Genomic DNA, 16587 nt, shown 5'->3' on the forward strand with positions numbered 1-16587 from the left:
GTAGCACTACAAAGAACACAACCTTGAATGTATTTGGAAACTTTCTCTTCCAACTTGTGTCAATACACTCAACTCTTTAGATTCACCATTATTTTTTTCATGCCAAAATGTCCAACAATTCCTGAAGTACGAGTTTCACTGATCAATACTTACTTTGTCTAATTTGTAAAGTGGGCCATCTTGGAGATGTTATTCATTCTCTTAATCATTTGTTATTTTCTTTTTCAATTCTTGAAAGCCATATCCAAAATCAACATTAGTTATATACTCTTTCCTAGTGCTTCAAGGGTTAAAGGTGTAAACTATGTTATGGTTCCCATACCTGCAGTTTTCTGCATGTGGGCCTTGACAGTGTGTCTGTGAACTTGTTTATGATGCCCTTCTTGTATTTGATTATTAGATAGAATTGCTTCAAAAGTCCCATCTACTTGTAATGCCTAGCATAGTTTGACTTTGCAAATATTGAAGTGGTTGGTGATTAGTGTGAATCACTGTATCCTTACCTGAGAGGTTATGCTTCCATTTCTTTACTGTTTGTACAAGGGAGCAGGTTTCTATCATTCTATGTGATATCTCAGAGTGATAACAGACAGGGCTTCCTCCTTTCATAAGCATTTCTCCCGTGGCATACCCATTTGCATCAATCTCAATCTCGAATAACTGTTGTTGATTAGGCATGGCCAAAACTAGCGCTTGACTGATTCTTCTCTTAATGCCATTCAGAAACCTTTGATGCTGCTTTGCCTAATGAAAACTCCTCTTTTGTTGTCAAAACATGAATTGGTGTACCGATTGCTTAAATGAGGCAAATATTGTGTTGCTTGCATGAAACTTCTTACAGATCTTAGACTGGTATGAGTCAGCTACTTGTTGATGGCTTTGATCTTTGTTAGATCTATCTTCAGTTCTCCCTTACCAATCATATGTTTGTGGTAAACTGAGGACTTATTACCAAACTCTCATTTCATGAGATTAGCAAGCATTGCTTTCTCTTAAATGTGTCTAATACTTGTTTAAGATGTGGCTTGTGTTCTTCTCTAGCAGTGCTAAATATCAAAATGTCATCAAATAAACTATTGCAAAAGAATATATAATGGTCGTAACACATCTTTCATCAGTTGCATAAAAGTTGTAGGCGCATTACATTACATAATCTGAAAGGAATAACTAACCAGTCATATAAACCTTATCATGTTTTAAATGATGTTTCTCAAGCACTGTTTTGAAAGTTGGAATGTGACTCGGAACTGGCTGAGGGTCAGACTAGACTGGGATTGTAATCAGATCAGAATTGTCTGATGACTCAGTTTAGGAATTGGTTTACTAAAACATACATAAAATATGAAAATTTAACATACACATACACACACTTGTACATCAATGTAAATCCAATATTCCAAATCATTAGAGATTAAATATGTAAACTCTGCTCATGTATATACCATGCGAGGGTGAATATAGCAAAATGGCACCAGGTGCAATGCATATCAAAATAACATGCTTAAACAACAAGGCTCTAAATGGCCTCTATAGTCCAAAAAACAACATGCTACAAGCGATAGCTTACCAAATATCCTTGATCAACTGTATTTGAGGGTTACAGGTGGAAGAGGGTAGAATTAGTTTTTTTTTTCCATTTTAATTTGTGCTCGTAGGGGTTGAAACTCCACAGGGCCATGTGCAAGCTAGTTCGAAACAAAACTGGCCAAGTAGTCTAGTTCAAGGTGGTTCTGTACTGAACCAGTTCAATCATTGGTCTAGAAGGCTTGATGGTTAGATTGGTCAAATTAGATGATTTGGTTCCAGTTTGGAAGGTTTTAAAAACACTACTCCCAAGTGTCTTCTTCTCTTACTTGCACTTGTTGATAGCCTAATTTGAAGTCCATCTTGGTGAAGAACTCGGCTTGCTGTAATTGTTTCAGCAATTAATCAATTTGTGGTAGTGGACAGCGATTCTTTATGGTTGTCTTGTCTCTATTGAAGGAAGTGCCACTTCATCATTTGTTCTTCCTCATATTAAATGGGGTAGAAGTATGACATAATGAGGCTCTTGAATGTTTCCCATGGACTCATTTTCTTGTCTGGCTTGAGTGTCCGAGTAGTGACATAACATTACCACTAGATCAATGCATTCCCTTCGTACTTCAATAAAGTGAAAGAGACCCTCTAATTTTCACCAATTTCATGCACAATAAAATAGAGTTCTAGTAGTTGTACCCATTGATTTAATCCAAGGGCGTTGCTCTGATTTGCATAAGGCTTTATGTTTACTTTTTCTTCAGCTCTAAAGGGTGTTCGACTTTGTTGGGGCTTCCATTCTCCAACTTAGGTTTCTTCTCTCTTTTAGATTCTTCTTCTTCAAAACTTGAACATAACTCGTTAGGTAGTAACTCCTTTTCTTCTTCAATAACATTGTTGCAGTGAAGGCGGTGGCACTCTTGTTCACCATTGATGTGCTTGTGGTTCATTGAGACATGTTTACAGACGTTTGGATCATCTAAGTCTCCAGATTGAGAGGTCTAGCCTTCGATTAATTGCCACCTTATCTGTCTTCGATGTCAAAATCTTGAGATTGTTTCTTTCTTCTTACTCCAACCTCAGGTTTCTTTGTAACTAACACTCCACCTTCTTTTATTCTTAGTCTTGTCAACATTCACTATGGAGTTCCCTTTTCCAACTTTAGAAATAATTGCTTCAATACCAATATGCTCCAAATCAACTAACGAATGGCCAATTTGACTCACCAACATGGGTCTTGTATTAATTACTTAATTCTTTGCTCCGTGTTTAATGTTATGAATGCAAAGCGTAATTGTGTACTTAAAACAGAATTCAATGTAAGAAATCTAGAACACACATGGTTTAGGCATAAAGATATATCTTGAAGAAACCTGACTTTGGAAAAGTCTAACTTGAAATGGCTTGCTCGACTTTTGATTATTTTCAGGCAAATTATAATTTACTAAGTGCTCAGCTAGAGCTTCTACTCCCTCGTCCAAATTCAAAGACTACAAGAGTGAATATCTCCTTAGCTTTACTTTGATATAGTCGAGGACTATACTATTGTCGATGTTCCTCCTAGTCTTGCAGTTTCTTGTCCTTGAGTAGCTTTGTCCACATGACAAAGATGCAACCCGGCTTCCCAGTTTGTTGAGCTTCCATGATATGCTTGGTTAGTTTTCCAGCTCCACTTTGATACGAGTTGACTAGTAGACTTCACAGTGGAAAGTCAATCTCTATTCTGTTAAAGTCAGGGTGCGTAGGTTATCATACAATGGAATGATCCAATAGCATGCATGCGATGTACTAACACTTTCTCCATGCACTCTTCCTGTCTTTTAATTGCCTTTAGATCCAAAGCCTTGACACTTGATGGGCCACAGGAGTGCAGTAGTCTCTGTACTCGTGGTTGAATGCCAACTTGGAGCTGTGATTGAGATGGGGTGGTCGATTTCCCTTTCACCTCTTTATTCCCCTATCAAAACTCTGAGTTGTCTATGACTTCATGGATTTGTGCCCTATGATTTGACCCTTGTTGGAGGAGCATATTGTTTGTCAAACCATTTCAGTTTTGTCTATGGTCCATTTTGAGTCAGCAATTGTATAAGAAAGAACATAATGATGAAAATAATAATGTAGTTTACTCATGTGTGATCTTTTGCTAATAATGAAAATTAATGTTTGTAATTATTTGTAGAAACTAATGAATGGGGTGGTATAGCAGTGTAATGATTTGAGGGAGTTTCGAGCTTTGCTCTAGAGTCTAGCCACCATGGTTGTGGTTTTCCTTCTACCTCCTACAATCTTTGGATGCCTATTTACCCCAAATTCACATTTCCAAACAAATCCTAGTTTTAGAAGAAATCCTAATATTTGAAAGATCAATACATTTACCATTCTCTTGGAGCACGTTCAACATTTTCAGATCAGCACTTCATTTCAGTATGCTTCCCAAGAAAAGTCAGCCACCCACAGCAGATTTGAAGGCAGATTTGTGCAGAGATTTTGAGGAAGCAGCAGAATGCTAGGCAGCTTTTAAAAACTATTTATGAGAAACAAATGCCATCATCACCCCTGTTTGTGAGCAGCAATTTTTAATTCACTACCAAATTTGATTTGCCATGGGAAATATACTCCAGGGATAAATGGGCTTGGGAAGAGGGCCTGCTATCTTGGAGATAATGGCCAGCATAAAGGCACACTTCCTGGCAGTCCCGTAGCAGTAATAAAAAATGCAGATCTGATACCTCCTGGCAGCCTCAAAGGCTGTTTTTACACCATCATTAGAGTGCAGGTCTGCCCTCATTAAGGGGGTAGTTACACTCTGATCCTGGACACACTGATTTTAGGTGGAGATATGACCACATAATTTCAGTTATTTCTTGTTGATGTTTGTAGCTCAGGAAGGTACTTCTGCACAGGCCTAAGTGTCTAGGCGTGCAAGAAGTCACCCAAAGTCGCCTTGGGACACTTGCTCAAGCGTGAGCAAGTTGCTAGTGTAACTTAGGCTAAGTCTAACTTAGAAAAGCACATAATTAATTATGTTCACTATTGAGCTAAAAACACTTACGAAAAGTGAAGTAATTTACTTTAGTGATTATGTTTCAATCTCAATTGCTTATCTCAAGTGAGGCAAGATCTAATCTCGACTGTCGATCACTTTGGAGATTAGGGTTAGGGATTGCTGCCTCAAAATCTAGCAAGTCTTGTGAGGGGAGCTCACAAGGCAAGAACTAGACTAAGGGACAACAATATGAGGTGTGGCCCATTGTCACCATAGCCACTACCTCCTGCTCTTTTGTGGACTTTCACCACTAGGGAGGCTTCCCTTTAGTAGGTCACCTAAATGATCTATCAAGTACAGGGAACAAGGTGACAAAATAGGCTTAAGGAAGGGAAGGGTGATCCATCCTAAGAACATGGCTCAAATAGCATAGAAGGCAATGTGCATCCTCCAATAGGCCTAGCTAGGGCACGACGTGACCTAGGGTTTGAGAAATAACAAGGTAAAAGGATCAACCTAGTATCACAAAGTGAAGAAAAAGTTTCCAAACAATTTATATTTTCAACCTCTGGGACAAGAAGCCTTTAGTAAGCCCCAAGTTGAAACCTAGGGAAACCTAGGGCTTTTCTAGGGCAAAATTTACCCAGGACAGAAAAATTTATCCCTAATATATATGGATTAAATTATTAACCACTAAAAGGAGTTGATTTTGAGGAAATCACCTTTTCTTCGAGTGTTAAATCCTCCCAAAGGCAAATGGCTTTAACCCTAGTTGAGATTCGTGCCCGACTTATCCTTGAGGGGCCAAAATTAGATTTAAGGAGAGAAAATGAGATTTAGGTGGCAGTTTTATGGATGACCAACAATATGACCATGGCCAATGCCTAGTCCTTGGGTGATGGAGTCTATGGGAGTGTAAGATTTGCTAGATCTTGGCAAGGAGTAAGGGAATAATGAAACCCTAGATTTCAAAACCCTAGCTATCACTTTTGTGAGGGAACAAAGTCAATTGGGAGAGCTAGTTGAAAGATTCACCAATGGGATTGCCATTCACATTCTATAAGTAAGTAATGCATGCAATGCTATCATCTAGAATCCATAGAATGATTTTCAACAATAACTAACACAATAAAAACCCTAGATAATTAACCATTCCATACATTAGTGTAATATACCCTCCTAAGAATATCTCAAATTCCCACTAATTTTTGACTTTTGCTTGAGATGGTCTTTGTGGTATTTCGTCAAACATATGTCATGTACATGGCTGTAGGTGCTCTTTTAATATTTTTAAGCCCAAACAGAGATACATAGTGCCAAAATTCTTTAAATCAGCAACATAAAATTCATATTGCACTTAGAAATAGGATATTCCATTGATATACATTTGCAACACCGTAGATATAGGAATAAACAGTCATTTCATTAACTTGCAATAAAGTTTACTGTGGGTGATATGATAGAGGAACCTGGTATGCTTCAACAATACAAACTTCAAATAATAATCCCCTTTTTGACAGCACCAGTAGCATAATCTCTGCTACAGCCAACACCACGTTACTCCCATGAACAATACTGCCTCTGGAATAGATTCTGTCCAACAATTCCAGAATTCGACCCTGAGATATACTAGACTCAAATCCCGCGATATGACTCTATATATCTGTCCACACAGTTAGCAAGATAATGAAGCTCGTGGCCCCTAATAACAGATGTGTATGTGGCCCTTTTCATGACAGATCTCAGTCCTCTTCTCAACGCTGTCCTTGACCATACACAGCTCCAGCAAAACAATGAACTCAACCCCCAAACACAAGGTTATTGGAAAGAAACACGGCCAGAAAGATGGACAATTGGGTCCCGTCCTGATCAATAGAACTCTACTTCTTTGTAGCAGGACTTCTTCAATTGTGTTATGGCTGAACTCAACCAGTTAAAAGAGGAGAAACTCAGCCCAGATAAAGATCAGAAACCAGCCTGCATAGAGAATATGGAATACAAGAAATGGGCTCATAGAATCAACTGATGACACTTGTACTTACTTCCTTCTGCAAATATCTTCTTTTCCTTGAAGCACAATGTCGGAATCTGAATGATCCCACTCCAAGACTAGCTAGGGTGTATAGTTTCAACACGGGACCAACAACCAGGAATGAGGGTTTCTAAAACCCTAGACTCTTTCTCAAGAGCTCTCCAAAATTCTATTTTTTTAAGTGACTAAATGCAAGAATGAGGAGAGACTCTTATTTTCCCTTTTTATAACTCATTCACCACTTTTGCCACCTTTTTATCCTTTTATTTGAATAAAGTCACTTTAGTGGGGTTTCTCACATTATAATTTAAAAGTGACCTTTCATTGCCTACGACCCATGCCCTCCTTTTCACCACTTTAGCTTTTGTAATGCTATATCCTAGGAAAATTGTGTTCGCTTGATTAATTTTTCTCGTTTTAGCCTACGAGAACCTTATTATGTAGCGAAACCCCTTTCTTATGTCTCCTAAGCAAATAGGGACATTACAATTAGACACAAAAATCAAGGACTTATCAAATCCAAGGTACACTTACAGGATAGAATGCATGAAGAAGCCTTTATTGCTCCAAAATGACATGTCCAAAACCAAAGAAATAGCTCCAAAATCCACCATACATTCACATCTTCACAAGATACAAGCTAGGCTGAAATTCTCTAAGAGGGCTGAAAATGTCAGAAATGATGATGAACAAATGAGAGGAGCCTATCCTTTACTTATATGAGGATTAGGACTCCTATTTTTACTTTACAAAGCCTCTATAACAAGTTTGAATGCAAATTAACCTTTGGTTACAAACCAACACATTAGCTAACATCAAAACATGCCTAATTTTCCTACTTGTGTGAGCCATAACCTCTAAAAACCTGACATCATCCATAATAAGTGCTCCAAATGCCATGGCCAAGGGTGATGAGGTGTCCAAGGTGTAGATGCCTGTAAGATCCAAAACTTGAGGGTTTGGCCTCAAATTCACCTCAAAATCTCTTATGGGATCCCAAGACCAGTTGGGGTGCCATAAAGTGGGCTCCAACTACTAAATGAGGCCTCCTTCTCTCTAGCATTAGGGCTTCCTTTGGTGTAATAGGCCCTCCCTAGTCTCTCAATGAGAGACCATCATCATCTAGGCTCAGAATTAGCTCTTGCCCATCAGGTTGTGTCAAGGCCAACGTTGGGCCATGCTGGGTCTAGTGGTGTCATCCTGAAGAATCCTCAAAACCAGGTTAAAGGTGACCAACATCTCAAGTCCTGGAGGTACTCTAGGACATGTGTCATATGCTAATGCTGCTAGGAGGCTCGATTCTCTCAACATTGCACTTGCTTAGGCCGATGTACTTCCTTGGAAGTCTTCGGTACCTATGGAGTGAGTGACCAAAGCTTGGGCTGCTGAACCACTTGACAAGAACAACATGGATTATAGTGAAAGAAACCATTCTTCAGAGACTAAGACCAATAATGCATCTAAGTGAACCAAACTTGAATGTTAAGGGAAATTTAATACTTCAAACAAAGATCCCCTTCCAAATGCAATGCCAAGATCTTGCAAAGGTGTTTTCTCCCTAGGTAGGGGTGGCTAATGGTCAACCCTATTATGTGCTTTCAACCTCTAAGGGGAAGTAACAATTCCCAGTCCACCATTAAATTGATAGGGGTAAGTGAATGATGATATGCTAGTGAAGTGGAGAAGACTTCATGGTTAAGTGCCATGGTCAAAGGGACCAGCTGATGGGGGTGTCCACATCCTAAGTGTAGAGTTGTGAGGAGGGAGCCTTTGTGGTTGCTTGAGTTACCAACTTTTCCTTGATGTTTCCACCCCTCGTGTATGCCTTTTACTTCTTCTTGATTATTCCTTGATTACCACTTATAGCTTAAGGTTTAGAGCTTGCTTTGTATGATGTTGCAGTTTTATTACTCCTTTAGGAGTCAGTTTATTGCTCATCATGTTTGGGATATGCAAGGGTTCTTTTTTGATGTAATGGAGCATCATGTGTTCAGGAACTAGATGATTTCCATATGAGGTAGGCAGAGCTTTTGTCCACGTGCTAATTTTATGTCACGACTGTCTTTTGCATTTTGATTTTCTTTCTTTTGTCTTATTGTGGCCATGCTTTGTTTTTTTCTTTTCTTTTAGTTGCATCAACCTCCTAGGGCAAAGTTTTCGAGCCCTACTCAAGGTATGTGAACATATGAGTGCCAAATCCCCAAGAACCAATAACAAGTTGTACCTAAAGAATGGAGCTGAGACATGGAGATTGTAATGTGCCACGGAAGGTGTTAAATATGATATGCATAAGATGAACACACTATCTCAATCATGTATTTCCAAGTAGTGCCCCTCCTATAACCCAAAGGTGTTGATTTTTGTAACTATGGTTGGTCTTCATAATGTATATTTGAGTCATTAATGTATTTGTAAGCATGTTCTTCATGCTAGAAACAAAAAGAAAAATATTTTTAAGTCATTTCCCTTTTGGATATTCAAAAGAAAAAATTCAAATTTTTAAAAGACAATTTTTTTGGTTCCAAAAGGATGTTAACCTCCTCCTTGTCAAGTTGGCTTCCCTCAAATGTTTAGGTTGGCTCCAAGTAAAGATGCACCCATTCGGCCAAGGAAGAAGGCTATATAAAGACCTTGCATTCCTCCATATTTGGGCAAGCAATTCGATCTCTTATCTTCTGTGATTCAGCCTACTTTGAGGCAACGAATTAACATCTTCTAATGAGCAAAGTCCGAGGCAAGATCAGAGGTTTGAGGTAGCGAAGAAAGATATTTCTAAGGCATCGAAATCTGAGGCTAGAAGGCTGGATTTCTAAAGCAATGAATCTCTGTTGGGTAGAAAATTTGAAGGGACCTAATCTCTGTGGAAAGACCCTCACTACAGAAGGCAGAAGGCAAACTTTGATGCATACCTAATCAAAGACTCCAATGGGAAGATTGAATTGACTAGAGGATAATGTAGGCTTGACCTACTTGTTGACTTAGATGTATCTTTGTTGAATTGAAGAATTCTCTATTGAAAAAGGTTGTCGGGTTTTTTCCCATGTGGGTTTTCCCAGGGTAAATTTGTGTTCCTTGTGTGGCTATTTCTTTATGATCCTATTGTGTTAAATATTACATTGTTGATGCCTTTTGTGTAATTTGCTTAAGGATGAAAGCATGGATAAAAATGTGTAAAAGAATTAAATCAAAGGAAATTATCAGTATAGAAGAATCTTCAAAAATCAACAGAAGGGCCCTAAGGGAGGTCCCACTAGACTAGGGTAATTAAACTCCCTTGGTAGAGTGAGAGAACAAGATCATGGTCAAGGTCAGTCAATCTTCTAGATCACTCCATTATCCATGCTAAATGTCCAAAAACAAACAAGTATAGGCACCGATTGCAAAATGATCAAAGTACCTTTTGAATAGCAACCCACGTTCATCCAACTGCTAATGCTAGATGGTGAAAGGCACATGGCATATCTTTGTCTAATGGTGGCTGGAAAGGGCCGCTCGCTATTTGGTTGATTGATTGACTATCACATGTAGGAGAAAAATTTCCTCCTATGGGGTTACCCATTTTGGTGGGTAACAAGGACTTAGCTCAATGTAAAGTTATAAAATCAAACCTAAGGAGAGGAGAAAGATACACCATACAACAACACAAGCCATTGAGAGAGGAATATTCTCAAGTGAGGAGTATGATACTCAAGTGTGTTGGGTCCAAGGAAAGTGCAAAATTGCAGCATAGGAAATCCAAACCAAGCAAGGAGATTAAGGACAGATCTAGGGCCTAATCTGTTAGATTAGATTTAGAGTATGTTGTATTTGTATTTTCTTCATTTGGGCCATTATCCCAGGATGGGAGCCCAAGTAGGTTTTGAGTTATTAATTGTTAAATTTTAGGTATGTTCTATGCTTAGAGAAATTTATTTCAATTTTCACAGTTAGCTCAATATCTTTTCCAGATTAGCAATCACATCAGCATTAAAGTAAACTGCAGATAGAACATAAACATAAATCGCAGAAGACAAGCCAAGACAAGAGGACACAAGATGTGGTGCTAGCCAGGGACAAACCCCAATGTGGGGAAACCCTTGATCAATTCTTCTTATATGTTCTTCAATAGTTCAGCAGAGAGAGAGATAGTACGTTTACAACAGAAGTCAACGCTTTGACTTATCTAGATAAGAGCATATATAGCTGTCCCTTGCATGTTAGCTGTAACATTGCATGCTTGGTGTATTTGCTGCTAAGTACCATACAACTGTCCCAATGTTAGTTAGTTGTCCCTTGCATGCTTCTCTCCTTCGGAGACAGATGCTCTGGCTATTCCGGCAGTTCCCGACAGCTCCGGCTGTTCCTGGCAATTCCGACAGTTTCGACAATTCCGGTAGTTCTGGCAGTTCCGACAATTCTGGCTTTTGCCCTCTGCGTCAGCTTCCCCGCCTGTTCTGGTAGTTCCCAGCAGTTCTGACAGTTTCGGCTATTCCGACTGTTCCTGGCAGTTCCGACTTTTCCCGACAGTTTTGGCAGTTCCGGCTTCTGCCCTCTACGTCAGCTTTCCCGGCTGTTCCGGCAGTTCCAGCTGTTCCCGACAGTTCCTGCTATTGCCGACAGTTCCGACAGTTCCGACAGTTCTGGCAATTCCCGGCAGTTTCGGCTTTTCCCGACAGTTCCGACAGTTCCGGCAATTCTGGCTATTCTCGGTAGTTTCAGTAGTTCCCGGCAGTTCCGACAATTCCGGCTATTCCTGGTAGTTCCGGTAGTTCCTGGCAGTTCTGGCAATTCCGGCTATTCTCGGCAGTTTCGGCAGTTCCGGCTTTTCCCGGCAGTTCCAACTATTCCCGAGATTTCCGTCAATTCCCTAATAGTTCTGGCAGTTCCGGCAATTCCGGCTTCTGCCCTCTAGATTAGGGCAGTGTTATTCCTTAGGAACTCTCCTCCTACTAAAACCCAAAGACAAGTAGAGAGGAAGAGATCCCAAGTGTGTTGAAAATGACTTGAAGGCCACCTCTATTTATACTAAAACGTTGAGCACAAGTGGGGTTTATTTCGTTGTTGGTTGACCTTGATGAATTGTCCCACAAATAAATTCATATCTCCATGAATACTTATCAGAATCGGATGATCTTTAGATCAATCCTGCACCTCTCGGTGAGAGGGATCCAAGAAAAATATCAGCTTCCATTAATAAGATGACCCACATGGAGTTTGGCCCTAGTTGCCAATTTTAACACTCCCTCTCAACTGGGGAGAACTCCATCCACTGATCCATATGTCCGACTGTACTATCTTTGCCATCAGTGCCCTGCACTATTGAACCATGAAGACGAAGAATTGATCGAGAATGTCTCATACCATTCTCTACTGACCCGAAGTCAGTTTCATCTAAAGAGAGTGTGTCACATCGCTTTTACTGGCCCGAACTCAGTTTTATTGATCCCAGATCAATATCACAGGAGAGTGTCTCAAACCACTCACACTGATCCCAGATCAATGGAGGTCATCCTAGCATAGGGAGTACGGTAGATACATCGATGCGTCCATCGATAGTACTATTATGGTCCCTAACCCCATTTCCCTACTCATTGATAAGATGAGAGGTACTTCCCATGAGTCCCAGACTGCATGGGTAGGATGCCTCGATAGGAGAACTAATCAACCTGTCCACAGGAGAACGAATCATCCTGCCCCAAAGTCGCCATGGGAGAACTAATCATCCTGGCCCATAGGAGAACTAATCATCCTGTTTCACAGTTGCCACGGGAGAACTAATCATCCTGACCCACAGGAGAACTAATCATCCTGTTTCACAGTGGCCACGGGAGAACTAATCATCCCGACCCACAGGAGAACTAATCATCCTGTTCCACAGTTTCCACGGGGTATCACAGGGGAAGGTTGAACTTGTCATCCTGTACATAGTGCACCACTAGGGGAGGGTGAGTCGCCCTGTGGCTGTATGTTGCTCCAGTAAGTACCCCAAGCCCCCCAGAGCTCCCAGAGCTCAATGCAAGCAAAATGCAGGACCCTTATAAGAAGGTCTCTCAACGACTCCAAGTCGTTTGGGAAATTCACAGATTTGACCTTTCCCCCGGGCTTTGACAAAATGTCTGCGCCCTGTACATCAGTCTCAATGTGATGGAGCCTCCTCGCTCATCGACTTAACATATCCTAGATAAGGCAGTATTTGATGTCTATCTGCTGGAGCAATCATCGAATACGAGATTCCTCAGTAATAGAATGCCCCCTCTGGTTGTCATAAAGAATCACAATGGTATTCATCATGTGTACAAATAGCTCACTGAAGAGCTTCCACAACTAGGCAGCTTCATATGAGATCATACTCGTAGCTATGTATTCGGTCTCGGTGGTGCTTATAGCAACCGACTTCTGCTTCCTCCTTATCCATGATATCGAAGCAGAACCCAAAGAGAAATTTTGAGAAGTGCTCTAGTGATCCTCCACACTGCCTGCCCAGTGAGCATTCAAATAATCATGCAGCTTCATATTTCTGGTAGTGCATCTCAATCCATGAGAGATTCTTAGCACCAATCCAGTGAGGCTCAACCAAATATGAGCTCACCATGCTAACTGCAAAACATATGTCCGGACGGAAGTTCACCAAGAACATCAATGCAAATGAGTTTATGGAACTTAGAGGCATTTCCCAAATCTGGTCCGGCATCATCACCATATAACTTTTGAAAGTTAAGATCCTCGAGGTAGTCACGAGCTTGTAGTTTACCATTCCACATCCGGAATCCAACTCCCTCTTACTTCTGCAAGTGAGAGGGTCTGCACCTATTTGAAATAGGTCGTCCTCAGAAGGTGCTGGTATGAGAGGTCTATCATCCACAACCTTCAAACAATGGTTTGGATCGGCTTCACTCTTAGTGAATCTCAGCTTCATCTGACAACTATCAATCGTCTCATACTACGCCTGAGGAATTTTGCTTCAAGCCATAGAGGGCTTTTCTTCTACCTGCATACGTGAGATTCCTGATCATGAATCTCAAACCCCTCGGGTTGTTCCAAACCTGTGGACCTACTACATGAGGGGAATGGTTCCCTTGTAAGATTTTCCTTCGGTACATCTCAGACGTGTAATTTCATGCTCTTTTTGAATTCAGGCATCCTTATCACCATCTGACTCACAGACCTCTGGTGCTATGTGTCAACGGACATGGTCTCCAGTGGACTTCCTACAACTTGATATAACCCTGAACTCAAAAACATCTTTAAAATTCTATTTTCAAACACGTACCTTTCCATTGATGAGAGCCACCCTGTAACCTTTGACTTCCATTGCCGAAATGGACACCAGGTTATTCTTGCGATTAGGTACATAAAGGAGATTCTGTAAATGAATCGAGTTACCCTCATTCAATTGAGGGGTAACATTCCCTACACCCTTTCCGGGATAGGTGGCATCGGCTCCAAGTATAATCCCACGATTGTTTCCATTTCTACCAAATTAGAGAGTGCACCCTACTATCTGATGAAGTGCCTTGAAGCACTACAATCAATAAGCCAGATTCCCAAAGAATCTGAAGGAGAGGGCCAATACAAGATAACGCTTCTTTATCTTATCAAAAACAACATTTGATTCTTCATACCTGGGGTTCCTTGCTTTCTTTGAAGAGTTGGCCATTTCTTTGACCTGCATTACCTGTCATTCCTTTGATCATTGAAGATGTCCCTGGAATGATTGTTATCTTCATCAAGAGATGTGTCTTTGCCATTCGGACACTCCTTTGCATAATGGCCGAACTTATTGCAACCAAGGCATCTGCATTTCCTTCCACCCTTAGATCCGGACTTCCCAATGAAGTGATCTTTAGGTAGGCCATCAAAAACTTCTGCTGCGCCATTTTGATAATATTCTTTGCTTCGACTTCACCCTTGCTGAATTTAAAGAGGGATGAGGAATCCACTGATCCTTTTGTCCTTTCCCAACTGTCTTCGGTGATTGCTCTTTCACTCTTGCTTGGGCATTGTCTTCACCTCAGCTCTGATACCATGTTAAATTTTAGGTATGTTCTATGCTTAGAGCAATTTATTTCAATTTTCACAGTTAGCTCAATATCTTTTCCAGATTAGCAATCACATCAGCATTAAAGTAAACTGCAGATAGAACATAAACATAAATCGTAGAAGACAAGCCAAGACAAGAGGACACAAGATGTGGCGCTAGCTAGGGACAAACTCCAATGTGGGGAAACCCTTGATCAATTCTTCTTATATGTTCTTCAATAGTTCAGCAAAGAGAGAGAGAGCCCGTTTACAATAGAAGTCAACACTTTGACTTATCTAGATAAGAGCATAGATCATCTCTAAGAAGATGATACATGAGATCAGTTGAAGACATGCAGCTTCAACTGATTCTCCAAGGTGACTCCTTCACCTATCGTTGTGCTGTATTTCGTCATCATGCTGCACCATGCTACACCCATCATCACTATGTTGCATCTCATCATGCTTCATTAATCATGACTGTATCCATCACTGTACTGCATTATGTGCCATTGCTGCACCATGTTGCCATACTGACCTATGTGCTGGCTGCATCTTGCTTGCTTGTTGTCCTTTGCATGCTTGCTGTTGCATGCTAGCTGTCCCTTGCATGCTAGCTGTAACATTGCATGCTTGGTGTATTTGCTGCTAAGTACCATAGAACTGTCCCAATGTTAGTTAGTTGACCCTTGCATGCTTCTCTCCTTCGGAGACAGATGCTCTGGCTGTTTCAGCAGTTCCCTATAGTTTCGACAATTCTTGGCAGTTCCGGCAATTCCGACAGTTCCGGCAGTTCCGACAGTTCCGACGGTTCTGACGATTTCGGCTTCTGCCCTCTGCATCAGCTTTCCCGCCTGTTCCGGTAGTTCCCAGCAGTCCCAATAGTTTCGGCTATTCTAGCTGTTCTCGGTAGCTTCGACAGTTCTGGCTTTTCTCGGCAGTTCCGGCTTCTGCCCTTGCGTCAGCTTTCTCGGTTGTTCCGGCAGTTTCGGCTTCTGCCCTTGTGTCAGCTTTCTCGGTTGTTCCTGCAGTTCTTGGTAGTTTCGGTTGTTCCCGGCAGTTCTTGGTAGTTTCGGCTGTTCCCGACAGTTCCTGCTATTCCCGGCAGTTCCTACTATTCCCGACAGTTCCGACAGTTCTAGCAATTCCTGCAATTCTCGGCAGTTCCGGCTATTCCCGACAGTTTTGGCAGTTCCGACAATTCTGGCTATTCCCGGTAGTTCGACAATTCTTGGCAGTTCCGACAATTCCAGTTATTCCTGGCAGTTCCGGCAGTTCCCGATAGTTTCGGCAATTCCGGCTATTCCTGATAGTTTTGGCTTTTCCCGGTAGTTTCGGCAATTCCGGCTATTCCCGATAGTTCTGGCAGTGCCCGACAGTTCCGGCTTCTGCCCTCTAGATTAGGGCAGTGTTATCCCTTAGGAACTCTCCTCCTACTAAAACCCAAAGACAAGTAGAGAGGAAGAGATCCCAAGGGTGTTGAAACTGACTTGAAGGCCACCTCTATTTATACTAAAACGTTGAGCACAAGTGGGGTTTATTTGGTTGTTGGCCGACCTTGATGAATTGTCCCATAACACAAATAAATTCATATCTCCATGAATACTTATCGAAATCGGATGATCTTTAGATCAATCCTACACCTCTCGATGAGAGGGATCGAAGAAAAATATCAGCTTCCATTAATAAGATGACCCACATGGAGTTTGGCCCTAGTTGCCAATTTTAACATTAATGAATAACTGTTGATTGGGTAGAATCTATTTGTCACTAGTGATTGAGATTAGTGTAATTTTGCTTTTGATAATTGTGCTTGTGAAAATTCTATCACTGCAGAAACTGATTTACTTTTCCTACTTATTCCTCAGTAAGTTATCTATGAAATTACTCTAGTAAACATTAAAATAAATATCGCTGCAGATATCACACCGTAACACAGAAACAAACATATGCACAAGAATCAACACATTGACACGGATATTTTGGACAACAGTCCCCGGAAAAACCCAATTTGGGAAAACTAGTGTAGCAAGGGAGGATTTTATTATTATGC

Source organism: Pinus tabuliformis, chromosome 6 (genome assembly GCF_031772625.1).
Source record: "Pinus tabuliformis cultivar Carrire ecotype Pingquan chromosome 6, CPIR1, whole genome shotgun sequence".
NCBI classification, from domain to species: domain Eukaryota; kingdom Viridiplantae; phylum Streptophyta; class Pinopsida; order Pinales; family Pinaceae; genus Pinus; species Pinus tabuliformis.